Here is a 12189-nt window from a genome sequence, read left to right as displayed (position 1 = left end):
AGACATTACACCTGTGCAGCCGCAGCTCTCCGTATATGTTGTACAGACTTGATATGAGACCAGTCGGAAGTCCTTTATTGCGGCAGACAAGCTCTTGAATAATTCATTGCGGCCTCGTATGTGGCATCAACGCGATGATAATCAGGAAGCGCCGCTGAATGACGATTACCGGATGAGCCAAAAGATCTGTGATCTGTGTGATTTCCACCTTATAAAGTGTGCATCATAATGAAAATGGATACGCTTTTGCAGCACAATGTTCATCACCAGTAATTACTTTGCAAATTGGAGCTCAAATTGCATCAAAGTGGCCGATCTTTTGGGGTGCCGCCAAATTTGATAAAGGAACTCGAACCGTGATATCAAGTGGTGTTTGTGACACACTGGGCATGAGCAATACAGCATTTACATGCATTTGTAGTTTGAGTCATGTTTGCATGCAGTCCAGACTGGATGATTTCATCTACAACAACACCAATTTCATGTAGCTGAAGCGTTTTCCCACTGGCAAGAGCCCTCAACACACATACACACAGAAGGACAATGAATTTAATAGGGATACTCGTCCACCAGGAGCCATTACTATTCATGTGGCAATCAGAAGTCATCCCCGGCGTCTTTAAATTAATGAGAAAATATGATTGACCAACAGTGAGGCCGCTGCCATCTCCCAGAACTCTTTTGAAATTGAGTTTGAAAGACACCTAAGTGGAGAACTCACTCTATAGACAGCATGGAAAATTGACTTGGATGAGGAGCTTGGCAAAAAATATGACTTATGAATACATGTGATTAGCATAGCGGCTCAGCATCACTATTTACTTCTTCTTACGGTCTGTTTATCTAGAGTCAAAGGCTTGGGTGACCTGAAATAGAATTTTTCGAAATATGTATAAATCCGTATATTAGCAGTGTGAAATTAGTGGCTCTTTTCTGTACTGGTAATTTGTACTTCCTGGTTATAAAACTCTAAAATCGGCCGCCGTCATCTGTCCTGAAACCTTGAAATGAGGCCGTGGTGTCGTTTGTCTGTAATATTGAAGTACTTTTTTCGGGGCCTAAAAACACCCACTACTGTACTGTACAAATGTATTTATTTATTTATTTATTGTGGGCTAATAATGCCCAGTACAGTACAAAATTGTAAATAAATATTAATTTAAAAAAAAAGAAAAAAAAAAGCTTGAATCTGTGTGGACATTTTTTCCAAACTTACCTGGCTGGTGCTAGCAGAGGATAATGATGTACAGCTAGCTGGTTGCTCGAGTTGCGATGTTAGCGGGCTTTCTTGTTTCACGTTTGTGTTCCATAGCTAAGGGCTTGGCCAAAATAAAACCACACCTGTATTTTGTACTTAAAAATAGCATGTTCCAGATGAATATACACCAAAAGCGCCAGAGTAAATAACAGCCATAGATATGAATACATAAATACGGTACACGCCTACGACGACGCTAAGCTAACCTCTTTATTTTCCATTACCCTTTCCATTATGATCATGAAAGCTGCCCTTGTCAAGTTGTCAACATGGCTGCCACGTATGTAGTCTATACTTTAAATATAAGCGGCGTATAAAATGGATTGAAGGGAAAAAAAATTTTTTTTGCCGTCCAAGAAAAAGTATGCATCTCAAGAATTTGTGACTTTTTCGCTGAATCTTTAGACAAAGACCAATATCTTTTGTTGTTTTTCCCAAGTAAGAACAAAAAAACTCACAAAATGTGCCGATCTGTGCTGTTTTTGTTGGACAGCAATATCTTCATAATACACAATAAAGCGAGTGAGTTGAACTCACACCTTTGGCAAAATGCATTTGTTTGATTCTAGTCAGACACTCCAGATGGGTCGTCTCGCAACATCGTTTGTTTCACAAAGCCATCTGGGTGTGAGCTCAAAACAGTTTGGAAAATAGGAGCCATTTTTTAAAAAACAAAACAAGAAAAACAAAAAAAAAACTGGCATTGGTTATAAGAATGGGAATTTGTTGGAATTTCCTTGATTAGCTATAATAGCTATAAAATGACCCTGCACCCGCCACCGTTTCTTTGGGGAGGGGCGGAGTTTTTCCTACCTCATTGGAGTCATGTCTTCATTTGTCAACTGTGGCTGTCGCTTTAAGATCATGCACGTAGATGCTGCAGTTACGCTTTGGGCCAGAGGTGGCAGTCACGAGTGAAAAAGTGGCAAACTTCACACATATCCTTTAAGCTTCTTAGCCGAGACTGAATCAACAGCACCTCCGCTGGTTACATCAAAGTATTACCCTCCCATTTTCCTCTCAATTTGCTTCAAGACACAATCAACAATTAGTTCCAGTCAATCAGCAGACTTCTCCATGATCCCCCGCCCTTCTTCCATGTGCTTTTTTTTATTCGACAACTATCACCCAGAAATCAAATTTGTGAGCTGCAAATATTTACAAGCATGCAGTCGTTTTGTTGTCGCCGCATTCGCTCATCCAGTCGCTGCTGGCTATTTGTCCCTGGAAAGATGCTGATTGGGTCGATCATTTTCAGTGGGCGCAATTGTATTATCTTGAATTGAATTGATTGAAAACCTCGAGCCTGGCATAAATACAAAAAAAAAAAAGAGCAATAACTTAGAATGAATAGTGAACGAGGACATGCATAGCGGAGTGGGGAAATGAACTTATTTGTGTTAAATGGGGCAAAGCGTCTGATAATCGTGCCACAACAACATTCACATTCTTTGGAGGTGCTTTGATTGGCCTCGAGTAGTTTTTCTAATGGTGCATGCCGTAGCAGTCGCGCGAACATTCCGGACTTAACATATTGAGACTAATGTGTTCTTTTGTCAAACAGGCTGACCATAATGTTCACATAATAACATTAAACGAAGCACTCGGAGACAGCAGCAAACGCTCCTGACAACAACTGATACTTATTCCACTTTATATGGTCCCGCGCTTCCAATTCCATCTGGACCTTTGGCAACTACACCATACACCCGCGCTCAGTGATACATCATTAAGATCATTAAGATCTTTATGCCTGCGTTTGATGGCATCACTCCCTGACACACGCACGCCACCTGCATGCCGCGTAAGTGCAGTGATGTCCCACCAGGTAGGCGGGCCATCATAATCCGCCATTATCGGGTTTCCCTCCCACTTGTAATCCATTTTTTTTTTATGTTCCTTTCATCCCTAAGAGGCCGAGTCTTTGCCTGTTGGCGCAGCCGTAGGTAGACTCAGCTGAAAGCCGGAGCTCAACCGACGATGAGTGTTTTAACTCCTTCTGGTGTTTTGATACAGTTTGATATTGGATCTGCGTCATGCGGTGTCAAATCGCAATAATTTTAAGGCTTTGCAAAACGTGTCTCCTCACACACAACATCCACTTTATGAGCGAGTGCACTCGTAGCTACTCAAAGGAAAAAAAAACAAACACTGTGGTGTTTCTCATGACCTTTTGGGTCATGTTTAAAAAAATATATTGTTTTTCTTTCTTTCTTTCTTTCTTTCTTTCTTTTTTTTTTAAATTAAATATGAGCTAGTGGTGACTCTGCACTTAAGGTTGAAGGGGCACTGCCCAAATTTGATTAGTCAGGATTAGGGCCCGATTTATTTGTAGTTTTTGCCGATTCCTGTATTTGGCAGTAAAATTCCAAGAAACCGCTAACCGGCTGATTAATTTAAAAATATATAATCACTAAATTAATGTGTGGGTTTATCGGGGGTGGGGGTGGGGGGGCGTCTTAATGCATATAAAAAAATATTTTAATTACAGGCAGACCATTTTATACTACTGTACTCTTTGTATTTAATTCTACAACAGAGATAAAAACAAAAAAGGCAAAAATCAACTGAATTTTCAGTTTTTTTTCCCCATGATTGTGATTATCTTTGCCTAATGTTGTAATATGTTTATGTGGGGAAAAAATGGCCACCCCAAAAAACAGCCACTAAAAAAAAAAAAAAATCACCCGATTTTATCAGTAGATTACATCTGTCAATTAATCGGTTGGGCCCGAGTCGGGATACATTACTATGTCAATTTGTATTGGGAAATGATTGACATGGTCGTTTGTTTGTTTTTTCTTCTTTCTTTTTAGGCTAGCTACAGTATGTTGTTTGAAGAATTCTTTCCAAAGTCAAATTTTCCTGATCTGTAGACAGACCAGTTTGGTTAAATTCAGTAATACTATGCTTGTTTCAGGTTTTTTTTTTTTTTTTTTTTTAATTGAACGGATGATTTATTATTATTTTTTTTTAACTTTGTCTATGGGGTGGTTATAATTGATCTTTTTAAATTAGTTCTGGGAACAGGTGGCAGGTTGAACGTGATATGATCAGTTAAAGAATCTGTTGTTGCCCTTATGCATTACAAGACTTTTCATCCAAAGTTTTAGTGAGGCTGAATCGAGGCACCTTGGGTTGAAATGACATTTACCGTGTCCGACTTGAATGCAAATGCGCATGAAATATAAAATGATATTTTTCATTAATCCTAAATATGGATGTGGAGCCTGTTAGCAGCACGTCCGCGGTCAAGTCTCCAATGGAGTGGCTAACGTGTCCAAGTGGCAAACTCGGAGGCCTCGTGTGTGCAAAGCAAGGCGAGGAAGTGAGCGGCTGCGTGGGTGACTAATCTGTTGTCTGCCAGCCAGTGCTGAAAAGCATCCATTATCATATTTATTACTCTGAGCGCACGCACTTTGATGAAGCCTAGGGTTCTTTTATTTGAATTTTTTGTGCTTTGTTGAGTATTTAGGTCATATTTAGCACGGGGGAAATAGCCCTGTGAAACACGCAGTGCTCTTTGTTGTGCATAATATTTAAATGTTCATTTAAAAAGTTGGCTGTACTGTAAGGATTGGCGAGATGTCTGTGGATGGTGTGACTAGATTGGATATTGGTTGTGTTTCACACAATTCGCTTGCATTGGACGAAGATTTTCTGGACACAAACCAATGTGCTACCTCTCTTACCCCGGGTTTTCACCGGATGCGGTTGCGGTGCGGTTGCGGTGCGGTGCGTCTTGACTGCGTGCTCCGGACGGGTCAATTTTTTTGTCAATCCACACCGGCTCCGCACAGCTGCGGTCCGGCAGCTCCGTCGCCGCCCACTTCCCAACGTGTCTCGCGGGACCGCGCGCGCGCGATCATGTGGCATTTCACAACGACAAACATACAGAAAGTCTGTGCTCAACAGAGAAGCAGAAAGAGAGGTGGACTTCTTTTGATTTAACCTTTTCTTCTTCTTCTGCTATGAGATTCCATGCAGCATCCTTTTTTTGGTTGTCCTTGTAAAGTATATTAATAACGAGAGTCGGGTCAGTGCGGGTCCACTCTTTATTTCTGTCTTCCGGGTCCGGCTGCCGCTCAGTACGGCAAGCGAGACGGGCAGAACAAGCAATCGCGAACATCAAACTCAAAATACATTACAGTCCTTATAAAAAGGATGTGCCGTGTCATATATTATTTTGTGGTTTTCCACCTCCAATATAAACCTCTCCTCGTCCATGTTCGCTGGTGTCTAAACCGTGAATGAGCACATGGCCCGGCGACGCCCACGTCACGTTTTGCTGAAAAACTTGCGAAATAGGAGCTGGCGAGTGTTTTATTCTGAAAGGTAACCGGAAATTTATTTTGAAACTGCCTCGGTCTTCCTGTCCCGCTCGATGTGTTTTGTGCTAGCTTGCCATTTGCCGGAGGCCTACCGCTGCGGCGTCCGGCAAAAATAGAAAATAGGTCTATCCTTGCGGAAGGCTTGCGGCACGCCGCAGGCCTTCCGCAGTCGACACGCAACGCACCCGCAAGCGGTGTAAATTGCACCATTCGAATGAATGGAATCTAATTGCTTGCGTCGCCGGACCGCACCGCAACCGCACCGCAACCGCATCCGGTGAAAACCCGGGGTTAGGGATGCACTTCCAGCACATTTAAAGTCATCCAATGGGATGAAACTTCTCTTAATTCCATAAAACACTGGTTCTCAACCTTATTAAAGGTTCTGAACTCTTCTTTATTGAAAAATAATATACAATTTTTGTCTTTCAAGTTCAAGACGTGTCTTGAATGGGTTAAATGGTGAACAAAATGAACAGGGTGAAGTGGAGTCTTTGTATCGAATCTGGCTCTTTTCACCATGATTTCAGAAAAAGTTGTGTTCTTGTATTCCCCATCTCAATCCATTTTAACTCTTTTCCCGCCATTAACGTTAATTAACATTAATGGAAATCCCGACGAGTATTGCCATCAACGTTAATTAACATTAACTATGTTTTTTTTTTCTTTCAATAGGCAGCGCAACGTATTTGGCAGCTCAGGTTTTATGAATGAGCTGAAATAATATTAAAAAAAAAAAACACCCACTAACAATGGACAGCAGATGGCAGCGTATCTCTTATCAATGGGGTTCGGTGTATCAAATCAAATGAGAACATGGCGGACCTTAGGAAATAAAACATTTTCCAGGATGACATAATGATCAAAGCGTTTGTCACATTAAATCTAATTCACAGAGCGTCACTAAACATAAAAATATCAGTGTAAAAGTCCGTGTTCTGCAGAAAATGTACCTTTTCAGCTTGGTGTCACTGAAATTTACTATATTCAAATGGTGAGTGCTAAAGAACGGAATAACGTACAATCATACTTTTTTTTTTTCAAATGTGAAAATGGAATCCAATCTTTTATATGGCATCCACCATGTTTATGTAGTCATAGCATACAATAATCTGTTTGCTTTGAAAGATGAGTGAACATACTCTAAATCGTCTGGCACTCTAGAGGCCTTTTTGGTTGACGTTTGGCAGTGAAAGAGTTAAGGAAGTGTTTCTTTAGTTTTGATAGATAACTAGTTTTGCTGGACTGGAATTGCTCAACTTGGCATTGCAAATCATGTGTGGTTGAAAACTGAAGAGGCCCCAGAATTGAACCCTGTGGAACACCATACTTTCTGTTATACATGTCTGTGAATTCCTAATGCACATATTTGTCTGACCATTTTTTTGTTTGTTGTTGACATAGTATGAAGCAATTACAATAATAAAGAAATCAAATGATGTACTGCCACAACAACCACAAGTCGACTATTGAGTGCACAAAATTCCCTGCAACACCGATAAAAACCAATCAATGAAGCGTGATCACCTGCAGCCAATGATGGCTAAGCGTGGCGTATCATCATGAACCATTTGAGTCTGGTGTGTTTGTCTTGACCTCCGCCCAACCCCTGAGATCGATTCACTGAACCCCCGGGGTTCAATCGAACCCAGGCTAAGAACCACTGCCATAAAATTAGGGATTTGATATTGTTTGTTATATAGGATTTTTAAACTGGCCTTTGGTGTCAATAAACCAAATTTAGTTTCAGTGTTTTAACACATCTTGTTGAATAAAATCTAAATCACCTTCGATTACACCAAGCAGCCGTAACATTATGACCACTTGCGCAATCTAATCCAATTTCAAGAGCTTCATCATAAAATCTGCCTTTACAAAGCTAATGCTCCGTCTTTATTGACACTGCCAGAGAAGTATTAGTTTAAATCTTTTTGTTAGTGTGCATTATGCGGTCCTCTCATGAAGATGAATAATGTATTAGAAACACCTCTTAGTATGAAATAGCCAAATTGACGTAATTCTGAAGATGGCAATTGGTCTTTTATCGGATTGTTTGCTTTCCTAGTTTAATTACCGCACAATAACAGCAATAATTATTTAGTTAGTGAAGATAAACCACCTGAAAAGAACGAGAATTTTAAATTCCACTGTTGCTGTTGTGTTACTGAAGATGATGAAAAAGTGCGACAAAGGATGAGCACAGAATGGATGCAATCTTCTCGGGCCGGTGTATAAATGGGAGGGAAAAAAAAAGGGTTTGTAGCCTCAGTTTCCATTTCCTATTATGCACCGAATCATATCAAGGCAGCAGCTGAGACATATGGCACACACCAGGTGTCAGTGTAAATAAAACATTATTTGCGTGATGTTACTGCTTGCGCAGAAGTCTCGGAAAACTTTGGTTTCCTGCTGTTTTGACTTTACTTTTTCACCAGTGCCATCACATAATGACACCATCTATCCTTGCTTGATCTTAAAACGTTGATTGCAACACCGCTCGCTTTCCCCACGTTTTCCAACAACAAAAATAAAAATAGCTCTTTTAAGACAAGCGATTCTATCGTTTGTAGGTTAAAAAAAAGAAAGAAAAAAAAAAGTCCCTCATGCTGAGACACAAACAACCAGCTGAGTTCAATCTGACGACCTCAGTGAACACTTTGGCCCACGGGAGGTTCGAGAGTCATGGATGTTATTTGGAGCGAGGCAATTGAGTGCTTTCAAGGTAATTAGTAGAATTTAAAAAAAAAAAAAAAAAAAAATCAATGAGGAACATAATTAGAAGACAAGTTGAGGCGTACCAACACACAATAAAAAATAAATAAATAAATAATAATAATAAAAAAAAGAAAAAAAAGATGCAAGTTAGCCCATCTATAGCATTTTGCATTGTTTGCTCACATTAAAGGGATACTTCACTTATTTAGCCCATTATAGCAATAAAAAGTTAATATTTAGTCTGTCTATAATTAATTTGATCCTTTCATTATTTTTCACGTACAATTAGTACCTTTAAGAACACATTTTGCAACTTACTGTCGACTGAAAATGACATCACAAGGGCTCATAACCAATCACAACTCATCTGTTTTCTAGTTTTGGTCATGTGACATTCACAAGCTGAGCTGTGATTGGTTACCTGAGCCCTTGTTCTGTCATTTTCAGTTGACAGCATTTTGCAAAATGTGTTTTTAAAAGTACTAAATGTACATGAAAAATAATGAAAATATCTAATTTATTAAAAAAGTGTCACTTTAAGCTAAGTGGATTTAGAATAGCTTTAAATATGTGATTGGTATAAATGCACAAAGCGTAATTGTTCTCTTTGTTTAAAGTTTTGTTTGACGGTTCACTTCAACTGGGAGTAGCAGTAAACACCTGTATTCGCACTTCAAAATGTTTGCTTTGTTCTTGTTTACTGCAAAACTAATGTTTATGGACACCACTTTGTATACAGCAAAGCCTGTTCTTAAAGCGCTTTATAAATAAAGTTGAGTTGAGTTGAGTAAAAACTGTTGAAATATAATTTTGGAAGAATTGTTCACTAGCTGCCAAACCGATGTTTGTTGTGAATGCGCTTATATCTCAAATCCTATCCGAAAGTGATAGCAAAAAAAATTGGTTTTGTTCCTGTATTTTAGTACTGCTGTTCTACATAACTGAAAACTACACCTAATACAATACCTTTGAGATTGTAAATCAAAACTGAGCATTATTTGTACCATAAATATATAGATATTGTATTGCTCATGCAGGTATTGGATGCGCTCCTAATGTCGTGAGTGCACTGCGGAGTGTTTTCAAATGCATTTATATCGGCTTTCTGCTGACACTTTGATCTCCCAAATCAATATCAGATGTCTTGAAGATGGAGGCGATGGGGCAAATTTTGTCACGATAACACGGAAAACAAAACCCACCACCGCCAGTCACTATTTTGCTGAAGTTGCCAAACCCTTCACTGCATGGTCAGCTCAAAACGCCGCAATTTGTATCTCTGCTTGTCCCTCACCACTGCACCTTGACAGGGCAATTACATGTATGGCTAAATGTTATATTTATGTCTTTTTCACTGCTCATACTTGAACTTTTATTATCCGGGGTAGCCACTGAAGCCGATGTTCACAGAAACCTATGCTGATTTGTCAATTCATAGCGCCGAAATGTTGACGCAACAAATCGGTCTTTTCTTTGCTATGTGACTTGTAGTAGGTGCTAAATTTTTCCTGATTAATTGCGAACAGCCTCATCACAATTGTGAGTGTGCACAATTGTACTTGACTTTCCTTCTCAAAAAGATTTTTTTGTAATGAGTTGTACAGGTTATAGGTCACATTTGAGTGATAATTTCTGCAGTGGCCAAAACATGCTTAAATCAAATTAAACTGTAGTAATAAACTAACCACCAGAGGGTGCTGGAACTGCACAAATGGAAAACCTCACCTTTTTAATACATTTGCTTCTTTTAATATCATGACATAGCAACAATGATATCGTAGGAATTTTAATATCGAGATATTGCCGTTATCGTTCCGTCCCTAGTGTGTTGACTTTTTCTATCCACTACATATTGACGTCCAGCCTCAAAGATGCTTTTCAGGTTCTTGATAGGGATGTCAGCAAATGGTTGTGGCCACAGCATGAATTGTTCATTTTGCATTATTTGACAGTCCTGAGTCTTCATGTATTTTTGAGGTCACTGTTCAGGTTTCTCCTCATGAGATCGGTCACAGGAGGCCAAAATATAATTTTATGCATGACTGCAAGCCTCGGGATGATCCAGCATGGAGAGGTTCTTGGGACTCCAGCTTACAATCAAACGGTGTAAGCCGCATTGTCAATGTTCAATAAGCCCCAGTGTGAATATTAATGTGAAGCAGCAGGAGAGCCAGACAGGATGGAAGCTTGCATTGTAGTGCCGTTAACGACCAGCTCTGAAAGTAACATCCTTTTTTGTTGCGTTTTATTACCATACACAAATACAAAAAAAACAACAAAAAAAAGCGTGTATATTACCTCCACTTCGCTTACCTGTGATTTTGACTTCACTGCGTTTTTCCCGCAGCAGTCTGCAAGCTACACTAATGAGTCTGCCTCGCAAACAAAAGCAGCAAACGGTCGCCTCGCTTGCACTGCTCATATCTCACATCACGACCACTCTCATTACTCCGTGCATCCCACCCAAGTTCAGCAACAATCTAACCTTTTTTTTTTTTTGCTCCTGCCGCAACTGTTTCTATGACAACGCAGGCCGGGCTCCTGCTGCAACTTTCAAAGCGAGATAAACACAGAAGCCAGATAATGGATTTGATTGATCTGGCTTCACTCCAAGGTGGTGATACAGGAGTGAACCTTGGCTCTTTAAGATGACAAGATTACAATGTATATCGCGATATGTTTTAAGGTAAAAGTTGAATGATTTGGGGTAACTAACAAATTGGGATGCCGCCCATATGTTGCGATTGCAAATGGAGTGATTTTACGTGTAATTTTTGAATGTATGCCATTTTTTTTTAGAAATGTAATGAATGAGCAATACAACAAATATTAGATGGGGAAGTAACATCCAAAAGTCTTTTTTTTCCCCTTCTCTGCAATAAGTATTGTTTCAGAATTAGTTTTTGTTTCGTCAGTCCATAGTGACAGGCAGAACAATTAAATTGTTTTCCATTGGATCAGGCACGGCTCCAGGATTTTTTCTCTCCCTGGGCATGACCGATACGCAGGGGGCTAAGAAAAACATATTTATATTTAGAATAAACCCCCAAAAATGGTAGAAAATGGTAGAAAGTACAATCAACCTGTGCCACTTGTTGCTAAGCATGCAGCACAATAAGTCATTTGTGTGTTCAATTAAACGGGCCCAGACTTCACACTAAGTAATACTTGGATCAGACAACAAGAGAAATTTGGTCATGCCACTATGTTAGAGTACTGCCGTGAAATCCTGCCATGTCTCAATCGACACTGGCAACATTACATGACATATAAACGCTACAACGGTATATATTATGATATCACCGTATCCTGTCTTTTACGATCATTGGGCTAATCTTGGTGAATCAAGCTTTCGGGGGAGGTAGAGTAGAAAACGTGTAAACACTACCAAATACAACCCCTAGCAAAAAGTATGGAATCACCAGTCTTGGACAAGCACTCACTCAGACGTTTTATTCTGTAGATCAAACTCCGATAAAAAGCATGAAACAGGCGTAAGGTCATTCCAAAGTGCAACATCTTGGCTTTCAGAAACACCAAAAGAAATGAAGAAAAAACATTGTGCTGGTCAGCAAATGTTACTTTTATAGGGCAAGTGCAGGGAAATAAATATGGAATCACTCCATTCTGAGGAATAAAATATGGAATCACTCCATTTTGAGCAGAAAATAAGGACACACCCAGTCAATTTCCTTTCCTTAATTGGGCACGTGCCTCAAATTACATCTGCTCGTTAGTCAGCAGTTAAAAAGAGTGCAGTAATCACAGGGCTGCTGGACCAAGTGTATAGGCAAGAATCATGGCTCCAACAAGGGAGATGTCTCTTGAGACCAAAGACAGGATTGTCAAACTTCTTGAAGAAGGTAACTCTACACGTATGGTTGC

The sequence above is a fragment of the Festucalex cinctus genome, chromosome 5 (assembly GCF_051991245.1).
Source record: "Festucalex cinctus isolate MCC-2025b chromosome 5, RoL_Fcin_1.0, whole genome shotgun sequence".
Taxonomy (NCBI): domain Eukaryota; kingdom Metazoa; phylum Chordata; class Actinopteri; order Syngnathiformes; family Syngnathidae; genus Festucalex; species Festucalex cinctus.
This window is presented reverse-complemented; position numbering follows the sequence as displayed.